At 36.7% G+C, this 22,942-nt stretch overlaps 1 long non-coding RNA gene across 1 annotated transcript in view; it reads right to left on the bottom strand.

Annotated features, from left to right (window-relative positions):
* The window catches only part of LOC134737166 (uncharacterized), a 117,213-nt gene that overhangs the window by 78,934 nt on the left and 15,337 nt on the right, over window positions 1-22,942 (bottom strand). Inside the window, exon 2 of the long non-coding RNA XR_010121812.1 lies at window positions 10,284-10,394. This is a non-coding gene — a long non-coding RNA (uncharacterized lncRNA). The remainder of the gene's footprint in view (window positions 1-10,283; window positions 10,395-22,942) is intronic.

Here is a 22,942-nt window from a genome sequence, read left to right as displayed (position 1 = left end):
ACTTTGCTATTAATATATGTAATGAGTACAGTTTTGTTTCTTGTTTTTTCTAACCTAACATACTATAAACAATTTGCATGTTATAAAATATTTTACATAAAATAATTTTCAATGACTGAATAATCATAATATGTGATCAAAAGAATATAGCATAATTAAATAATTATTGAAAACGATAGTTATCCTCAATTTTTCCTTTGTTAGTAGTGTTGCAATCAATATACATATATATCTCTCTCATGTTACATTAATTTTCTTAAGATCTATTTTAAAGATTGGAATTTTCCAGGTGCCATCTGCCACCCCTTTCTTTGACTAGGAAAGGGAATCTCATGTTCTCACTCATAGGTAGGAATTGAACAATGAGAACACATGGACACACGAAGGGGAACATCACACACTGGGGACTGTTGTGGGGTGGGGGGAGGGGGGAGGGGGGAGGGATAGCATTAGGAGATATGCCTAATTTTAAATGACGAGTTGATGGGTGCAGCACACCAACATGGCACATGTATACATATGTAACTAACCTGCATGTTGTGCACATGTTCCCTAAAACTTAAAATATAATAATAAAAAAAGATTGGAATTAATGAGTCAGAGGTTATGAATATTTTTATGGCTCTTGATATAAAGTTTATACTTGAGCAAGTACATGGACAGCACAATTCCTGAAACATTGTAAGTACTCAAGTAATGATGTTTACATTTTCAAATTGCTTTCCAGAAAGGTCATAATAGCCTGCACTTCCACCCATGTTAAATGAGCATTCGTTTCACAATAAACTGGTGACGGTGACTTTTTAAATGTTAATAAATATTTAAAATGTTTTTTAATTGATAAGTGAAAAAATGTTTCCATGGTTATTTTGGATAAATTGTATAGTCCAGAAATGATCTTGAATCCCCAAATTTTTTGGTAGTTTCCTTTCTAATAACCATTGCTCATTCTTGAATAGACAAGAAATTGTCATACAAAATTTCCAATAGAGTAATTTTTATTTTAAAATATATCACTTGTCTGATTAAAGATATATTACTATCTGGAATATTAAATTTTAAATAACTATAAAACCTCTCTATAAATTCAATTTTTATAGCAATTTAAAGACAGAAATAATTGGATACACTTTCTTATATTATTATTTAAATTGTATACAAAATTCACAAAGTTGTTTTGACTGTCTCTTAGTAGTAGAAGTGAATTAAAACTATCTTGTTCAAAATTATGCTCAGAAATTAACCAAGGAATGTTAATTTCAATTTGCCATGGTTAAATATGAAAAATCATCAATATTCAGCAGTTAATTATACATAGCCTTATGTTCTTTGTTTACCAATTTGTTATTTGAATTTGCATGTAGTTAAGGTGTTTAGTGATGTTTTTTGCCCTTTTATTATTTTTCAAATACGTTTTTTAGGAGGCGCTTCTAAGATGGCCGAATAGGAACAGCTCCAGTCTACAGCTTCCAGCTATATCGATGCAGAAGATGCGGGATTTCTGCATTTCCAATTGAGGTACATGGTTCATCTCACTGGGACTGGTTGAACAGTGGGTGCAGCCCACGGAGGGCAAGCCAAAGCAGGGCGGGGTGTCACCTCACCTGGGAAGTGCAAGGGGTCGGAGAATTTCCCTTTCCTAGCCAAGGGAAGCATGAGTGACTGTACCTGGAGGAACGGTACACTCCTGAACAAATACTACATTTTTCCCACGGTTTTCACTACCGGCAGATGAGGAGATCCCCTCCTGTACCTGGCCCGGCGGGTCCCACACCCACGGAGCCTTGCTCGCTGCTAGCACAGCAGTCTGAGATTGACCTGGGATGCTGGAGCTTGACGGGGGCAGGGGCAACCACCATTGCTGAGACTTGAGTAGGCAGTTCTATGCTTACAGTGTAAGCAAAGCGGCAGGGAAGCTCGCATTGGGCAGATCTCACAGCAGCTCAGCAAGGCCTACTGCCTCTCTAGATTCCATCTCTGGGGGCAGGGCATATCTGAATAAAAGGCAGCAGACAGCTTCTCCAGACTTAAACATCCTTGCCTGATAGCTGTGAAGAGAGTAGTGGTTCTCCCAGCATGACGTTCGAGCTTCAATAATGGACAGACTGCACCCTCAAGTGGGTCCCTGACCCCCGTGTAGCCTGACTGGGAGACACCTCCCAGTAGGGGCTGACAGTCACCTCATACAGGCGGGTGCCCCTCTGGGACAAAGCTCCCAGAGGAAGGATCAGGCAGCAATATTTGCTGTTCTGTAGCCTCCAGTGGTGACACTCAGGCAAACAGAGTCTGGAGAGGACCTCCAGCAAATTTCACCAGACCTGCAGCTGAGAGGTCTGTCTGTTAGAAGGAAAACTAACAAACAGAAAGGAATAGCATCAACATCAACAAAAAAGATATCCACAACAAAACCCCATCTGTAGGTCACCAACAGCAAAGACCAAAGGTAGATAAAACCACAAAGATGGGGAGAAACCAGAGCAGAAAGGCCGAAAATTCCAAAAACCAGAATGCCTCTTCTCCAAAGGAACACAACTCCTTACCAGCAAGGGAGCAAAACTAGATGGAGAATAAGTTTGATGAGTTGACGGAAGTAGGTTTCAGCAGGTTGGTAATAACAAACTTCTCTGAGCTAAAACAGCATGTTCTAACCCACTGCATGGAAGCTAAAAACCTTGAAAAAAGGTTAGACGAATGGATAACTAGAAGCAGCAGTGTACAGAAGAGCTTAAATGACCTGGTGGAGTTGAAAACCACAGTACGAGAACTTCATGAAGCATAGACAAGCTTCAGTGGCCGATTCTATCAAGTGGAAGAAAGGATACCGGTGATTGAAGATAAAAAAATTAATGAAATAAAGCCAGAAGACAAGGTTACATAAAAAAAGAGTGAAAAGAAATGAACAAAGCCTCCAAGGAATATGGGACTGTGTGAAAAGACCAAATCTACATTTGATTGGTGTACCTGAAAGTGACGGGGAAAATGGAACCAAGTTAGAAAACACTCTTCAGGATATTATCCAGGAGGACTTTCCCAACTTAGAAAGGCAAGCCAACATTCAAATTCAGGAAATACAGAGAACACCACAAAGATACTCCTCAAGAAGAGCAACCCCAAGACACATAAGTGTCAGATTCACCAAGGTTGAAATGAAGGAAAAAATGTTAAGGGCAGCCAGAGACAAAGGTTGGGTTACCTACAAAGGGAAGCCCATCAGACTAACAGTGAATTTCTCTGCAGAAACCCTACACATCAGAAGAGAGTGGGGGCCAGTATTCAATATTCTTAAAGAAAAGAATTTTCGACCCAGAATTTCATATGCAGCCTAACTAAGCTTTATAAGTGAAGGAGAAATAAAATCCTTTAGAGACAGGCAAATGCTGAGAGATTTCATCACCATCAGGCCTGTCTTACAAGAGCTCCTGAAGGAAGTGCTAAACATAGAAAGGAACAACCAGTACCAGCCACTGGAAAAACATGCCAAATGGTAAAGACCATCAATGCTATGAAGAAACTGCATCAATTAACGGGCAAAATGATCAGCTAACATCATAATGACAGGATCAAATTTACACATAACAATATTAATCTTAAATGTAAATGGGCTAAATGCCCCAATTAAAAGACACAGACTGGCAAATTGGATAAAGAGTCAGGACCCATCAGTGTGCTATATTCAGGAGACCCATCTCACATGCAAATACACACATAGGCTCAAAACAAAGGGATGGAGAAAGATCTACCAAACAAATGAAAAGCAAAAAAAAAAAAAAAAAAAAAAAGCAGGGGTTGCAATCCTAGTCTCTAATAAAACAGACTTTAAACCAACAAAGATCAAAAGAGACAAAGAAGGTCATTACATAATGGTGAAGGGATCAATTCAACAAGAAGAGCTAACTATCCTAAATATATATGCACCCAATACAGGAGCACCCAGATTCATAAAGCAAGTCCTTAGAGACGTACAAAGAGACTTAGACTCCCACAGAATAATAATGGGAGATTTTAACACCCCACTGTCAATATTAGACAGATCAAAAAGACAGAAGGCTAACAAGGATATCCAGGACCTGAACTCAGCTCTGCAACAAGCAGACTTAACAGACATCTACAGAACTCTCCACCCCAAATCAACAGAATATACATTCTTCTCAGCACTACGTCACACTTATTCCAAAATTGACCACATAATTGGAAGTAAAACACTACTCAGCAAATGTAAAAGAACAGAAATCACAACAAACTGTCTCTCAGACCACAGTGCAATCAAATTAGAACTCAGGATTAAGAATCTCACTCAAAACCACACAACTACATGGAAACTGAACAACCTGCTCCTAAATGACTACTGGGTACATAACGAAATGAAGGCAGAAATAAAGAAGTTCTTTGAAACCAATGAACAAAGACACAACATACCAGAATCTCTGGGACACATTTAAAGCAGTGTGTAGAGGGAAATTTATAGCACTAAATACCCACGAGAGAAAGCAGGAGAGATCTAAAATTGACACCTTAACATCACAATTAAGAGAACTAGAGAAGCAAGAGCAAACAAATTCAAAAGCTAGCAGAAGATAAGAAATAACTAAGATCAGAGCAGAACTGAAGGAGATAGAGACACAAAAAAGCCCTTCAAAAAATCAATGAAGCCAGGAGCTGGTTTTTGAAAAGATCAACAAAATAAACCCTTTATTTTATATTAGTCTTGTACAGCAAGACTAATAAAGAAGAAAAGAGAGAAGAAACAAATAGACACAATAAAAAAAGATAAAGGAGCTATCATCACTGATCCCACAGAAATACAAACTACCATAGAGAATGCTATAAACATTTCTATGCAAATAAACTAGAAAATCTAGAGGAAATGGATAAATTCCTGGACACATACATCCTCCTAAGACTAAACCAGGAAGAAGTTGAATTTCTGAATAGGCCAATAACAGGTTCTGAAATTGAGGCAATAATTAATAGCCTAACAACCAAAAAAAGTCGAGGACCAGACAGATTCACAGCCAAATTCTACCAGAGGTACAAAGAGAGGCTGGTACTGTTCCCTCTGAAACTATTCTGATCAATATTAAAAGAGGGAATCCTCCCTAACTCATTTTATGAGGCCAGCATCATCCTGATACCAAAGCCTGGCAGAGACACAATAAAAAAATAGAATTTTAGGCCAATATCCCTGAAGAACATCAATGTGAAAATCCTCAATAAAATACTGGCAAACCGAATCCAGCAGCACATCAAAAAGGTTATCCACTACAATCAAGTTGGTTTCATCCCTGGGATGCAAGGCTGGTTCAACATACACAAATCAATAAACGTAATCCATCACATAAAGAGAACCAATGACAAAAACCACATGATTATCTCAACAGATGCAGAAAAGGCCTTCAACAAAATTCAACAGCCTTTCATTATAAAAACTCTAAATAAACCAGATATCAAAGGAACATATCTCAACATAATAAGAGCTATTTATGACAACCCACAGCCAATATCATACTGAATGGGCAAAAACTGGAAGCATTCCCTTTGAAAACAGGCACAAGACAAGGGTACCCTTTCTTACCACTCCTATTCAACATAGTATTGGAAGTTCTGGCAAGAGCAATCAGGCGAGAGAAAGCAATAAAGGGTATTCAAATAGGAAGAGAGGAAGTCAAATTGTCTCTGTTGCAGATTACATTATTGCATGTTTAGAAAACCCCATCATTGTGGCCCAAAATCTCCTTAAACTGATAAACAACTTCAGCAAAGTTTCAGAATACAAAATCAATGTGCAAAAATGACAAGCATTCCTATATACCAATAACAGACAAACAGAGAGCCAAATCATGAGTGATCTCCCATTCACAATTGCTACTAAGAGAATAAAATACCTAGAAATACAACTTACAAGAGATGTGAAGGGCCTCTTCAAGGAAAACTACAAACCACTGCTCAAGGAGGTAAGAGAGGACACAAACAAATAGAAAAACATTCCATGCTCACGGATAGGAAGAATCAATATCATGAAAATGGCCATAATGCCCAAAGTAATTTATAGATTCAATGCTATCCCCATCAAGCTACCACTGACTTTCTTCACAGAATTGGAAAAAACTATTTTAAACTTCATATGGAACCAAAAAAGAGCCCATATAGCCAAGACAATCCTGGGTAAGAAGAACAAAGCTGGAGGCATCATGCTACCTGACTTAAAACTTTACTACAAGGCTACAGTAATCAAAACAGCATGGTACTGGTACTAAAACAGATATATAGACCAATGGAAGAGAATGGAGCCCTGAGAAATAACACTACAGATCTACAACCATCTGATCTTTGACAAACCTGACACTCACAAGCAATAGGGAAAAGATTCCCTATTTAATAAATGGTGTTGGGAAAACTGGCTAGCCATATGCAGAAAACTGAAACTGGACCCCTTCCTTATATCTTATACAAAAATCAACTCAAGATGGATCAAAGACTTACACGTAAGGTCTAGGACCATAAAAATCCTAGAAGAAAACCTGGGCAATACCATTCAGGACATAGGCATGGGCAAAGACTTCATGCCTAAAATACCAGAAGCAATGGCAATAAAAGCCAAAATTGACAAATGGGGTCTAATTAAACTAAAGAGCTTCTGCACAGCAAAAGAATCTATCATCAGAGTGAACAGGCAACCTACAGAATAGGAGAAAATTTTTGCAATCTATCCATCTGACAAAGGGCTACTATCCAGAATCTACAAAGAACTTCAACAAATTTACAGGAAAAAATCAAACACCCCATCAAAAAATGGGCAAAGGATATGAACAGACGCTTCTCAAAAGAAGACATTTATGCAGCCAACAGACTTATGAAAAAATGCTCATCATCCCTTGTCATTAGAGAAATGCAAATCAAAACTGCAATGAGATACCATCTCACACCAGTTAGAATGCTGATCATTAAAAAGTCAGGCAACAACAGATGCTGGAGGGGTTGTGGAAAATTAGGAATGCTTTTACACTGTTGGGAGTGTAAATTAGTTCAACCATTGTGGAAGACAGTGTGGCGATTCCTCAAGGATCTAGAACTAGAAATACCATTTGACCTAGCAATCCCATTACTGGGCATATACCCAAAAGATTATAAATCATTCTACTATAAAGACACACACACACGTATGCTTATTGTGGCACTTCACAATAGCAAAGACTTGGAACCAACCCAAATGTCCATCAATGATAGACTGGATTAAGAAAATGTGGCACATATATACCATGAAATACTATGCAGCCATAAAAAAGGATGAGTTCATGACCTTTACAGGGACATGGATGAAGCTGGAAACCATCATTCTCAGCAAATTGTCACAAGATCAGAATACCAAACACCACATGTTCTCATAAGTGGGAGTTGAACAGTAAGAACACATGGGGACAGGGAAGGGAACATCACACACTGGGGCCTGTGGGGGATGGGGGACTAGGGGAGAGATAACAGGAGGAATACCTAATGCAGATGATGGGTTGATGTGTGCAGCAAACCACCATGGCATGTGTATACCTATGTAACAAAACTGCACATTCTGTACATGTAAACCAGAACTTAAATTATAATACAAAAAATACATTTTTTACTCTAGAGCTTAAGAGTCTTAATATAATTGATGTACATAAAATTTCTCTTGATTAAGGCAGCACTTATTTAAAGAAAAAGGTGGAATAGCTATAGTCTGTTTGCTTTTCTAGGTGCAGATATCACCTTTCCCCAGACTTAATAATTCTACCATCAGTACATGGCTAATTTATCAACCAATAACTATATTCTGAGGTATTATCTATATCATTTAGTCTTCTACATTTGAACTTACAAACTTATACTCCAACGAATTTGATTCTATGTTAATCTATGGCATAATATTATGATCATTTTTGTGCAATAAAGTCCTTCTTTTTTATGTGGGAGAAAAAATCTCCTGTCTAACACAAACAACATTATCTCTAAAAGTGTGATACATCATCATACATGCAAAACCAAGCCGAGGTAGGCTAGACTGGCAGATTAGATGGACCACTTCAATTTTCCATCAATCAAATTATAGTTTATTGTTCAGCTGAACTACCTCAGGCAACACAAATCTAAGAAACTGTCATTTTGGAAACATTACATTTTTTTCCTTGTCACATTATAACCCGAGCTATAGTCATAAAAAAGAATGTCATACCATTACTGGATCATAATATTCCTTAATTCAAGACCAGCTAATTCATACCTTTAAAGATTATAGAGTGTAGGAAATAATACCAGCCAAACATGTTGTTACTTTAATTATTTCCAAAATAATGATGATTCAAAAAATATTCAATTAAACACAGGATGGTTGCCTAAAATGCTGGTTTAATAATAAGATTAGAGACAAAATTATAATTCTTGATTCATCTAATATTTCAATTGTTTCATGCATAAAATAAAGTTTTAAAAATTTAAAGATTCCATCTTTGAAAATAAAATAATAATAACTTTCAGTTTTTAACCATTTTTACAACAGAAAAAGTGATTCATTGGTCAGATGAAAATTTTAACAAAAACAAGCAACAACAAAAATCTAACAGCCAAACATTAAAAATCTGATTACATTCTATCACCCACAAAAGTGTGTCAATACATTTTTCTGACATTTATTCTGCAAAGTTCCTCTTAGGTTGAGGAATTATCATAGATGCTGTTGCAATTTAAAAGCTTTCTCTCGGTTCATCTTAGATGTCTGAAATAAGCTGATGGCATTTCTATAGCTAGAAATATTTAGTTGAATGCATGCAACAACGATGATTGCTTTTCTTTGTAGTAGAGGTATTACAATTTGGAAAGTGAGGAGGGAAAATGACAAAATAAATTTTATTCTCAAAATACAATTTCTTCAAAATTGAATGAGATATTTGTGCAAGAATGAACCTGGTTAAAACCATGGTGGTTTCCAGTTGCTATCGACTCATATTTATACTTAAAATGTGTTCATGATTACTTGATGAAGGCATAAACATGCTCAAGAAATAACACTCATAAATAATACATGCTAAAGCCTGAAGATAATCAGACAAGTTATAAGAATATACCTCCCTCCACAAATGTATGTCATTGCTACATTTCATGAAAGGCCATTTAATTGACTACCAGATAAAGGAATAAACCTGCTAAAAGAATAGATTTACTGTGCACTGAGGCAATGCATTTAAGAGGTCTCCACTGAATAAAATCTAGTTCCATTGGCTGCGCTATGATATGTTCTTGAACGCGTTGGGACTTATTAACTGAACTTTTATGTGCCTTTTATGCATCATTTATTTTTGAAAAATCAGGAATTTTCATGATAGCAATTACTTAGGCATTAAAGTCATGCGAAATTCCTGTGGTTGGTACCACAAAATCCACCCCAAGGAAAGACCTTACCCTCTTTTTAACACCTCTGGAGTTTAGGATGGAAAAAAAGGAAGTGGAATAACACCAAAGAAGGTGTATATGGCTCAACTGAATGCTGTGGGTTTTCCTTAAAAAGGTAGCTTGAAGGCCTTACACTAACTCTTCTGTAGATTTTATTTTATTGGCATGGAAGTTAAAAAAAACCCAACAAATTCTTGAATCATTTTTTGCAAATATGATGATGATAACACCTAACACTTACTGAGAGTTTTCTATTTGCCTAAGCAAATTTGTAACATTTGTTTATTTGTACCATATTTGTGCAAATATGTCTATGCTTGGCATGACCATAAACATCTTCATTCTGTTCTATTTAGCCAAGATTTGTATTTGCCTGTTCTGCAATTCCTTCCCCACATTGGAACTACAAATCCTATTGGCAATAAAGCTTTTTGGTTCAGCTTTGCTATAAAATTCAGAGTGTTTCTCAACACTATATAATTAAATGCAAATGCTAAGCTGTAATTATATTATGGATGTGACTAAAAGAGACTGAGGGAAGGAAATTCTTGGTTAAATCTGCTTCCACCTTGTTGTTTCTAGGTTTCCTGTGGTTTCATCTCTGCACTTTCACTCTGTATTTGATCCAAAGTAACTTTTAAAGGCCTCATTAAGATTTAACTGAATGTGCAGGTTTTCAGTCTTCCCTCTGCAGGGCCCTGGACAAGAAGGATGAAATCGCATTCCTCTGTTGATGCATTGCAAAGTTCTATTCCATCCCCCGCTACTTATATTTTTTAGTTATGGACACATAAGGGGTTGAATGTACCAGCAGAGACTCTGAGATTGGAGACTCTTTGTAAAGAGCAGTGTCTGACATGGCTTACTTGCAAATAGGATTCACATCATTAGACTTAGCCTTCATTTTCCTCCTTTCACTACACCTTAGTGTCTGCTCCTCATTCTCTCCTCTTTCCTTCTTCTGTTGCCGTTTTTTCCTACAAAGACAGGAGCAATATGTTGTCAGAAATCATAGCTACCATAGGAAAAAAAGGCACGGGGCAATTGAGAATTTAAATATCAACAGTTCTGATCAGCCTGACTTTTAATCTCCTGTACTGTGATTTTAAAGCTACTACTGGACTTACGTGAAGTGTGTCATGCCAGGTTGAGCAGCTATTATTTCCCACTTGCCCAAATTTTCCCCTGAGGCTTGAAAGGACAAGACCTGGGAAACAGGCTTTCTGAAATCCCTGGGTTCTCTGGTGGCATCTGTAGGGTTGGTCTGATTTAGATATTTAACTCTTCCTAGAATGCTAGAATTCTAGAGCTGATTGGAAATCTAAATTAGCTAGTGTGAGATTCAGAGTTGAGCCCATGTCGCACAGTCTTTGAGTGATAGTGAGTGAATAAAGCCTGGTCCTCTAATACTTAGTTTAGGGCTTATTCCCATATTACGGTAGTTTCTAAATCTTGGCCTTCAGCCCAGTGCTGGTGCAGGAGAAAGCATGCATTAATCCTCAGCTAGATAGAAAAAAAGGCCACAATAAGGTGAATTTTTCATAGAGCAGACTTCATTCCATAGTAAGAATGTCCTAAACTTTGATATGGCAGTGTCTGTTTTTGGGTGAAATTGTGGTGAAAGTCATTTATATTTCTTTTGCCTTTGTTTGTTTAAAATGTCTTTTCTTGGCAAAATTAAAATATTGGCAGCCCAATGATGGAACTTATGTATTTATTTGAAATGTTGTTGCTCCATGAAATCTAAGTCTGGGAAACATTGCAGTAGGCTGGCTTCCTCCCCCTTTCGAGTCCCAGGTGGGCATTGCTGGGAGTCTCTCTTTCAGTTTTCTTCTTGGCAGAATATGTCCTATGATTCTTGGCTGGAGGCTGTGGAAACCTCTATGGATGGAAGGTTAGTGAGCCTGGGGTTCAGACTCAGCTCTCACCAATTAAGGTGCCACATTTGTCAAGCCATTAGGCTCCCTGGACTTCATTTTTTAAATTATATCAAACGAACGGTGGTCAAGTTAACCTATGAGACTCTTTTAGCTCTCTTTCTCTTGTGTGTATGTGTGTTTGTGTGTGTGTGTTTGTGTGTGTTTAGCATGTCCTGTTTTTGAGGCAGTGCTTGTGGACAAAAGTTTTATCAGTTTGGACTAAAGAAGCGTGGTGTAGACAAGTGGGGATTAGGGAGAAGTAAAAAGATAGAAGAATCAATTTTATTCCCACAAAGAAGGTGAATCCTAACTAACAACATGCAGACCTCTGAATTGTTTGCTATGTTTACTGAAGTACTCATGTCTGGTTTTGCTCCTTCCTTTACCTAAGTTTTGGTGCTCAGGTTGCTTGATATTTGAATGTATAAACTAAATCTGAACTTATGCACATGCCAAATTTGCTGGAATACATTCACTCTGTGTCTAAATTGTTGCTTTAATTGCAAGGACACTGGCATTGGGGGCTAAGAGCTGGGTTGAGAATCCAGCGTTTTTAGTTTTTAGGTTGCTCCACGTGAGCTGTCTAACTTTTAGACCTACATGGAGACACTGCCTTTCTTTGTGATGACTTTAATTATTAAATAAGGTTAAAACATAAACACGTATTGTGAACTGTAAAGAGCTATATATCCCAGTGGAGTGGGGGCAAAAAAAGAAACAAAGCAAAACCAAAAAAAAAACTATGTACATGTCAGGCATTTATTACTGTTTGTGATCTATATTTTATTTTACACATGATACACGTGATGGATTTATATTATATACAGAAGTATCTTTCTCTATTTCACAATTTTATTAATGACTGCATAGTCCTAGGATCATCCTTCTTTCCTTCTTTCTCTTCTTTCCTTCTTCCTTCCTTTTAAAAATTTCTTTCTTTCTCCTTACTATGCAGACCCTATAAAATGTTGTCTATTTTTCATCTTTTGACTTTCTCACCTAGACTCAGGAGTCACTAAATACCCCTAGCTCATTTAAGCTTTTATGAGTCACCTTGTTGTCTGCAACATAATCTCTAAGTCTCTTAGTAAGGCACATCAAGCCTTGTATAAGTTTACTCCAAAATATCTATCCATGCCTCTTCCTTGCCCTGTATTCTCTGACACACTTTCGAAAGTCTGCCTCTTTGAACACTTCGTTATAGGCTGAAATTCCTACCCTCTCACTTCATCTGACAAAGTCTTACTCATCCTACTCAAATCTGCTTTTCAGCTCTCCTAAGCTGTGTTAGTCTCTCATCTGTGAACCCCGTGCACTCGCCCCCCACCAACATTGCTATGTGGTGACACATGTTATACTGTAAATTTCTATGGTATCATTTATCAGAAGCTAGAAATCGTCTTATTAGACTTTTTGTCTCTCATTGCCTATTAAAATACCTGGCAGACAGCAGATACTTAGTAAATGTTTATGGGCAAATACATACAACATCAGTCATGTTGTATGTTTTGATATTGTTGATATTTTGTCAGTGCTGGTCTGGTAAAATTCAATTAAGATCAGGGTTTTGCTTATTATTATTGTTATTGTTGTTATTATTTTCCTTGTTTTTGTTTTTTACTCCCAAGCAACAAAATTGCTAAATTTTGAGAAATCATTTACAGTATAGTATATTTGATCTTATTTTTACTATTAAAACAGTGAAGTATGAGACATTGTTTAAAGTTCTCTAAATTATTCAACTGAACCAACTTGGCAACAATCCAACTGATGGCACAGTGAGCAATTTTCAACAGTAGATTTAGATTTCCATAGTAAAGGTGATCTTAACATCTCTTAAGGCTTCCCCTTTATTTTTAGCTGGAGTGTAATTAAATACATTATCTTACTTTTTATATGAACATTTCCTAGAAATTTCATGAAAAAGTAAAAAGAGGAGGCTAGAAAAAATTTTGCTTAATTCCCCCTGAAGATTGGCACAAGACAAGGATGCCCTCTTTCACCACTCCTATTCAACATGCTATTGGAAGTTCTGGCCAGGACAATCAGGGAAGAGAAAGAAATAAAGTGTATTCAAATAGGAACTGAGGAAGTCAAACTGTCTCTGTTTGCAGATGACATGATCCTATATCTAGAAAACCCCATTATCTCGCCCAAAAACTTCTTAAGCCGATAAACAACCTCAGCAAAGTCTCAGAATACAAAATCCATGTGCAATAATCACAAGCATTCCTATATATTAAAATAGACAAGCAGAGAGCCAAATCATGAATGAATTTCCATTCACAATTGCTACAAAGAGAATAAAATACCTGGGAATACAGGTAACAGGGGAAGTGAAGGACCTCTTCATGGAGAACTATGAACCACTGCTCATGGAAATAAGAGAGATAACAAACAAATGGAAAACATTTCATGCTTATGGATAGGGAGAATCAACATTGTGAAAACGGCCAGACTGCCCAAAATAATTTATAGATTCAAAGCTATTCCCATTAAACTATCATTGACATTCTTCATAGAGTTAGAAAAAAACTATGTTAAAATTCATATGGAACCAAAAAGGAGCTTGTAAAGCCAAGACGATTCTAAACAAAAAGAACAAAGCTGGAGGCATCATGCTACCTGACTTCAAACTTTATCACAAGGCTAGGGTAACCAAAATAGCATGGTATTGGTACAAAAACAGACACATAAACCAATGGAACAGAATAGAGATCTCAGAAATAAGACCACACATCTACAAGCACATGATCTTTGATAAACCTGGCAAAAACAAGCAATGGGGAAAGGATTCCCTATTTAATAAATTGTGCAGGGAAAACTGGCTAGCCATATCCAGAAAATTGAAAATGGACCCCTTCCTTACACCTTATACAAAAATTAACTCAAGATGGATTAAACACTTAAATGTAAAACCTAAAACCTAAAATACTTAAATGTAAAATCTAGGCAATATCATTCAGGACATAGGCATGGGCAAAGACTTCATGACTAAAACACCAAAAGCAATTGCAACAAAAGCCAAAATTGACAAATGAGATCTAATTAAACTAAAGATCTTCTGCACAGCAAAAGAAACTATCATCAGAGTGAACAGGCAACCTATAGAATGGGAGAAAATTTTTGCAATCTATCCATCTGACGAAGGTCTAATATCCAGAATCTACAAGGAACTTTAACAAATGTACAAGAAAAAAACAAACAGCCCCATTAAAAAGTGGGTGAATGCTATGAACAGACCCTTCTCAAAGAAGACATACATGTGACCAACAAACATGAAAAAGAGCTCAACATCACTGATCATTGGAGAAATGCAAATCAAAACCACAATGAGATATCATCTCATACTAGTCAGAATGAGGATTATTAAAAAGTCAAGAAACAATGGATGCTGACGAGGCTGTGGAGAAATAGGAATGCTTTTACACTCTTGGTGGGAATGTAAATTAGTTCAACCATTGTGGAAGACAGTGTGGCAATTCCTCAAAGACCTAGAACCACAATTACCATTTGATCCAGCAATCCCATTACTGGGCATTTACCCAAAGGAATAGAAATTATTCTGTTATAAAGATACATTCACACATACGTTCATTGCAAGATTATTCACAATAGGAAGCACATGGAATCAACCTAAATGCACATCTATGATAGACTGCATAAAGAAAATGTGGTCCATGTACACCATGGAATACTATGCAGCCATAAAAAATGAGATCATGTCCTTTGCAGGGACGTGGATGGAACTGGAAACCATTATCCTCAGCAAACTAACACAGGAACAGAAAACCAAGCACTGCATGTTCTCACTTATAAGTGGGAGCTGAATAATGAGAACACATGGATGTGGAGATGGGAACAGCACATGCTGGGGCCAGTCGGGAGAGGGGTTCTTGTGGAAGGGAAAGCATCAGGGTAAATAGCTAATGCATGTGGAGCTTAATATGTAGGGGATGGGTTAAGTGCAGCAAACCACCATGACACGTTTACCTACGTAACAAACCTGTACATCCTGCACATCTATCCCGGAACTTAAAATAAAATAAAAAATTTTTTAAAAGTTGCTTAAAAATCCAGGGATTTGGACCTACAGATTTTTAAAGAATAATCATACTTTTTGAAATTGATAGTCACAATTAATTTTAGAAAAAGAATCTTGCCCACCCACCCACAGGCTTTAGTCACGTAAATGAACTCGGTTGTAAAGTAATTAAGAAGTGAAACAGAGAATGACAATATCAAAGTTAGTAACAACAATATAATCGTATCACATAATAATTCATAGCATTCCCATGTACAGCTATAATTTTAAGCTTGTCATTTTGTGAAATGGATTTGGAATGTATTTGGATAATGATTTCCACACATTCAAATATTTGTTGCAGCTCAATTTCCTCTTAAATCATCAACTGTTCAAAGCTAATAGTTGCAATGAAAGTTGAAGGCCAAGTCAGAAAGAAAATTATATCTTTGACCTAATTTTGTCTTTTAGATTTTTTAACTGGGTTGACTTCTGGCTGCCATACAGATGGTTGTGTGTATGTGTGTGCATGCACAGATTGGGGCAGGGAGGGGACAGTGATTAAAGATTTCTGATCTGAGTCTCTCTAACAGTTTCCAAATCTTAAAATAAATGTCATTGACATAGTTGTTTATCCAACATTTCCTAACGGCTTCAAATACTTCATGGAATGTATGTGAATAAACAAACAGAAAAACCAAATATTTTATTTCATTATTTGTTTATTATTTTATATGGGAATACCTTTGTCATAGTTCAGATTCCCTGGGAAACAGACTGAGAAATGCATGCAGGATGTTTTTTGGAAAGTGATCTGGGGAACAATTCCTGTGAGGAATTAGGAAGCAGGGTGTGGAGGGAGAAGGTGAATTGTAATGCATTTGCCACAGGGGCCATATTAAATCCCAGGAAGAGCTCTAAGGTGGGGATTGTTCCTCCCAGATGTCTGAAATAAGCAACCTGAGCCAGAATTTTTCCTTCTCCATCATCTGGTCATTAGTTATGAGCTTTTGCACTTTCTCCACAGCAAACTTAATAAGTGAATTATGGCTGATTTCTACTATTGTTCGAACTCCAAAATATTCACTTTATCCTATTTCTCCATTATATGGTAAAGATCTTAAAGGCTGGGTTGGGCCTATTTTGTTTGTTTTGAGACAGCATCTCACTCTGTCACCCAGGATGGAGTGCAGTGGCATGAACATGGCTCACTGTGCAGCCTCTATCTCCAGCAATCCTCCCACCTCAGCCACCCATGTAGGTGGAAGCACAAGGTGCACTCACCACGCCCAGCTAATTTAAAAATCTTTTTTTTTTTTTTGTAGAAACAGTGTCTCACGATGTCTCATGTTTGTCATGACATGTCAATATGGTATTGATTCAGATAATAAACAGGAAGAGATAGTTTGACTTTATTTGTGATACTCAAAAATGTATAACATAGAACTAGGCAAAATGGCTTTCCAAATAAAAACCCAAACTAATTGATTAATTACTGAAAACACTACTTTTAACCTATTACACATAATAAACATGTAAATTTCAAAATATTATAATTGTCCTAAAATATTTTTAAATAAAATAGCTAGGTAAATCACAGGAGTAGAGAACTTTGCTCAATGTAAATTTCATTTATTTTCCCCAAAGTTTGTATTGTTTTCCTCTAGAACTTTAAAAGGAAAAGCTAATGATAATTTGCAATGTCTTAAGTCTTTAAATACAGTGAAAACAAGCTAGTTGTGCATTTGAGTATTTGCCTCTATTACAGTCCCATTTTACCTTTTAAAATTGAGTTGGATTATAGAAAAATAAATAGGAGAGAAAACCTGGAATTGAATTCCATAATCACAGGAAACATGTGGATTCACTTAGGGCTACAGGTGCTTCTTGGGTAAAGGAGGGTACAGCCTGTTTCTATCTGAATTGGTCCCTATTTGGGTCCAGAGGCATCCCGAATGTCAAGAAGACCGAGGTGGTGCCTAGGAATTGGAGATTGGATGGTGAGGGGTGTCAAAAATTTAATTTGCTATAATATTTTTGAGCTGTAAATCCACCAAGAACTTTCTCTGACAGCTTTTATGCTGAAAACTTCCATGGATGTTTCATTTTGAGAGACAGTGTAGTGTAGTTAAGAGCATGGATTCTAGAGTTGGTCTGCTTGTGTTTAATTTCAAGATCCACTATTTATTTGCTGCGTGTCCTTGCTCAACTTACTTACCTACTCTCTCTGTTCTTCTATTTCCTCATGTTCAGATGGCGGTAATATTATCTACCTCATAGTTGAGGTATTAAATTAGTTGATACAGGCAGGACACTTATGACAGTACATGGCATATAGCAAATATTTACATAGCACCTACTAGTCTTATTTACCAGGCTTTAGCTTAAATTAATACCAGTCATATTTATGAAATACCAGTCCCCTTCCTTGATTAAAACCAGCTCCCCATACACCTAGTTAACAACCCAAAGTCTGTATCTACCACTAAACATGGCAACTTACTCATTTACCAACTTAGGTTCACATTTAGTGGAAAGAAAATAAGTGATAAGGTAAAGTTTAGGAAGAATTGACCCACTTATGCCTAGGGTTCCATAATTGGAGCGCTAAGCGTGTGAGAGTTTTTATATCCTGCTGCTCAAGGTTATCACCAAAGTCTGATTTTTTCACTCATGTAAAAGTTCAAAAAATGGCAACCTCTGGCATAAATGGGTTAATAATAGCCAGGGACAAAGTCGATGGACGCAGATGCAGGAGATCAAGTGCTATTTTTGGCACAAAGTTACTCACTGTCTCCGGGTGATACTCGGTTGAGATTACCTGGTCACTGAAATCTCAGACTGACTTTCCAGCTGGATTTTATATAGTATGAGAGAATAATTTTTATGAAACAGGGAAAAGGTAATTCATAGCAAGTGTGATGTGGCTATTTATACATATGTATATGTATATGCTCCCACACATATTTATAAACTAATTTGTACTAGATAAAATTAATGCATAATTGTCTCTTTTTTTTAGGTGACAAAATGGTGAAGCAAAAGTTTAAATATACCATGCTAAACTTACAAAATAGAAAGTACAAGAATTTTCCCACGTATTTTTCTCTACAAAATTTTTGAAAATTTACTAAACATATTGTTAACCTGGCTCATATAAGTTTAGATTTTCATATAAATAGAAGACATAATTACTCTAGAAATGCATGTGCCCATAATTGCATTTTAAAACTTTTGCTTTTATAATTGCTGCTTCTGAGCATTTCTCACATGCACGCACGCATGCACACACACACACACACACACACAAAAATTGTTACTTAGATTAGCCAAACATCATATGATCTACCACTTTTCTTAAATCCAGTGACCATTTTTTAGGCTCTTCGGACATGACTCTGTCAGGCTTTTGCAACAGAGAGACTTTTAGTTTATTTATTTTGTGATTACAATAACATGTCCAGAGTCAGGAGTAGGTCTACGTGGTAAGTGCATCTGGGTTTTTTGTACTCTGGACTGGTGATTCTCTGAGCAGGGATTCACTCTGTGCATTTGAAATACAAAAATGCAGTAGAAATGGAAAAAGAATGTTTGTGTGTTCTTTTGGCCTCAAAACATTCACAGTCCATCGTGCCACTCAGGCAGTTATTTGGGATAACAGAACTTATTTATTTTTCTTTTATTTTTTGTGTATGTAATAACTACATTTCTATGACAGATTTTACTTAATATCTATTGTTAATACATTATTTTAGTTATCTATCAAATAGTGAAGAAAATGCAACAGAATGAATACTTTTTCCTCTTTAAAAATGGGTGATTTAAGGCATGAGAGTCAAAGGATAATATAAATTAATTTATAAATTAGAGTCTGGGTTCCACATGTTTCTTGGCTAAACAACTTGGAACAAGACTTGATCTTTTAAGTGTTTCTTTTAAGTGATCTTTTAAGTGTATGTAACCTTCTTCATGTAAGGTGTTTTGCTTTTGACTATGAGCCCCAGCTTTATTTTATTTAATAAGGATATATTTCCTCTACTAAAGGAAGATTTGCAAAAAAAAAATCACTAAGTTACCAAAATAAATATTAAAATTGTTATTTTCTTCTTATTTCTTTTTTTTTTTAACTTTTTTTTTTTATTATACTTTAGGTTTTAGGGTACATGTGCACAATGTGCAGGTTTGTTACATATGTATCCATGTGCCATGTTGATTTCCTGCACCCATTAACTCGTCATTTAGCATTAGGTATATCTCCTAATGCTGTCCCTCCCCCCTCCCCCCACCCCACAACAGTCCCCAGAGTGTGATGTTCCCCTTCCTGTGTCCATGAGTTCTCATTGTTCAATTCCCACCTATGAGTGAGAACATGCGGTGTTTGGTTTTTTGTCCTTGTGATAGTTTACTGAGAATGATGTTTTCCAATTTCATCCATGTCCCTACAAAGGACACGAACTCATCATTTTTTATGGCTGCATAGTATTCCATGGTGTATATGTGCCACATTTTCTTAATCCAGTCTATCGTTGTTGGACATTTGGGTTGGTTCCAACTCTTTGCTATTGTGAATAGTGCCGCAATAAACATACGTGTGCATGTGTCTTTATAGCAACATGATTTATAGTCCTTTGGGTATATACCCAGTAATGGGATGGCTGGGTCAAATGGTATTTCTAGTTCTAGATCCCTGAGGAATCGCCACACGGACTTCCACAATGGTTGAACTAGTTGACAGTCCCACCAACAGTGTAAAAGTGTTCCTATTTCTCCACATCCTCTCCAGCACCTGTTGTTTCCTGATTTTTTAATGATGGCCATTCTAACTGGTGTGAGATGGTATCTCACTGTGGTTTTGATTTGCATTTCTCTGATGGCCAGTGATGATGCTACAGTAACCAAAACAGCATGGTACTGGTACCACAACAGAGACATAGATCAATGGAACAGAACAGAGCCCTCAGAAATGATGCCGCATATCTACAACTATCTGATCTTTGACAAACCTGACAAAAACAAGAAATGGGGAAAGGATTCCCTATTTAATAAATGGTGCTGGGAAAACTGGCTAGCCATATGTAGAAAGCTGAAACTGGATCCCTTCCTTACACCTTATACAAAAATTAATTCAAGATGGATTAAAGACTTAAATGTTAGACCTAAAACCATTAAAATCCTACAAGAAAACCTAGGCAATACCATTCAGAACATAGGCGTGGGCAAGGACTTCATGTCTAAAACATTTTCTTCTTATTTCTAAAACTGTTACTAGTTTTTTCTGCCATGTATGGATTCTTTATGAAGAAAATAAAAAAGTTTTCATGTATCTATTAGTGTTACCAAATAACCTTTATAGAAGTTATTGGACTAACTTTATAATTTGTAGACCAAAAAAATAGAATTTTCTGACATTGATATAAAATACATAGTCTTCTAATTCCCAGGCTAGCTATTTGAGACTGAGCAGGGGACATAAGGAGCCAGAGCAATAGATACTCTATTTGTTGTGAATTAGTCAGAAAAGGCGGAGCAGAAAAGTCTGGTTTCCATAGCTCATGAATTCTGGATATTTTATGTACCTAAAATCATTCCATTGTTAAGTTATCTTGACTTTAGGAAACTGATTTTTATTAATAACTCCAGCAATGATGTGCATCTATATGTGATGAAATAACCTTAAAGAAGTTAAGATGAGTAGTTTTAGTAACCACACATTTTCTATGGTTTTCTCATGTTTTCTGAACTAGTTTAGAAATGTATATAAATTAAAATTGAATTATCTTGGATAATGTTTTTATCTTTGTCATATAAGAAATAGTACAAGAGAGATCTTTACTCACAGTTTTTCAATCCTCGTGGCTCTGGTAATGCACCAGAGAGAAATAAAACTATAAAAATGTCAAAACAACTTTTGGGACTTTAACAACATGTGTGAAAGAATTATTCAAAAAAAAAAATCTGAGCTTTTCAGTGGTTTAGTTTAACTAATTCAATCTATACTGAGTTAAAATTTAAAACTAAAGCTGGCATATTATAACAGGGCAGATAGAAAATCAAGAATTGAAAGACCTGCTAAAAATATTTAAGCAAATTACAACTTAGAAACAACTTGAAGACTTTTTTCCACGTGACTTTTCACTAGACTCTAAATTTTGATGCAGTCCAATTTATAATAGCCTTTCAATAAAGCTAAGTGCCAATGCAACATATAAATATACATGCAACAAAATAATATTGCTTTGGGCAGTGAACAACAACAAATAATCATTTATTTTTATAAAGGACGAGACCTATGCTTGTGACTATTACAACCCACTGAATGCTTATTATGCTGGGTCTCATTGTAATAAGAAACCGCCCCCCAACCAATCCCATATTTTTAGCTCTATCTACTGACACTGTGTTACTTCATTACTCAGTTGGTTGTTTACAATATGTTTCAAGGAAATAAAGAATCAAAAATATAAAAAAGATCCATCATAGCATATAGCCTGGATATAGTGGGAAGTGAGGATAGTAGGGAATGGATACATAGAATGAATATAGAAGAGTGCATGGCAAGAAGTAATAAAAAGACAAAAACAGGTTCAGTGACATAATGACGTTATGATGCAAGCTGGAGGTATCAGAGGTTGTGTTCAGAAATGGGAAATTTGAATTGAAAGTATCAGAGGTAGTGTGTGGTCCTAATGTAACCACAGCACTGAATGAATGTATCACTGCGCAAGGCTCATGAAATTTAGATGTTACTGTGATTTATGGATAACTCACAAATATGATGATTTCACCAAAAGGATGGTGAGGTTTAGAAAAGACCAGAAAACTTGACCTGTCTCCAACAATCTTAAAAAGTGAGAAGGATGTCAGTCTATGAGAGTTTTCAGGTAATATAGCTTACTGCCATAAAGTAGAATGATAATTGACTTTAAAGTTCTTAGGCCTGAACCACCTTCCCAAGTTAGAACACAGACTGAATACGTAAGAAAATCACAGCCCTGAAACTTGGTTGTTTATCAGGATGTCTCAGCTCTGCTAAAGTCGAGGTACAAAACGTGTAAGAGGTATGCCGCGGGTTTCCCACTCCAGGAAGTCTACACCCTGAGTATACCCAGTTAATTCATGACTGCTCTTCCTTCAGATGAAGGGACCATCCTGTTCATCCTGGTCCCCTCTGTCTCCAGAGAAGAAAACCTTCTGCCTTATATGTCAGTGTGGGTCCTCCAAGATGCACACAGATATCAAGACAAACTTCGTTATAAAAGAGATTTATCGGTAGAAGTCACTGTGAAGACTAAAAGGGAGTGGGAAGAGGAAAGAGAAGGCAGAGAGAGCTCTTAGACCTCAATGCATGTCTAATACCTTTGATAGGAGAGGGAAAGAAGCAGGATTAGGTAGAAAGAGCCTGGGTCTATAGTGAGGTTCAGAAAAGCTTGGCCAGGCTGTGGGGATGCCCCACGGCAAAGTTTCCCCTTTGAGGAGTTCTGCCTTGGGCAGACCTGCCATGCTGTGGGACCTCCGCTTGCTGTGCTCAGTTATGACTGGGAGCAGGCTATGGAGCACAGCCTCAGCGTTAAAGCTACAGGTG

The sequence above is a fragment of the Symphalangus syndactylus genome, chromosome 7 (genome assembly GCF_028878055.3).
Source record: "Symphalangus syndactylus isolate Jambi chromosome 7, NHGRI_mSymSyn1-v2.1_pri, whole genome shotgun sequence".
NCBI classification, from domain to species: Eukaryota; Metazoa; Chordata; class Mammalia; order Primates; family Hylobatidae; genus Symphalangus; species Symphalangus syndactylus.
The sequence above is the reverse complement of the archived record's forward strand: the minus strand, read 5'-3'. Positions and strand labels throughout refer to the sequence as shown.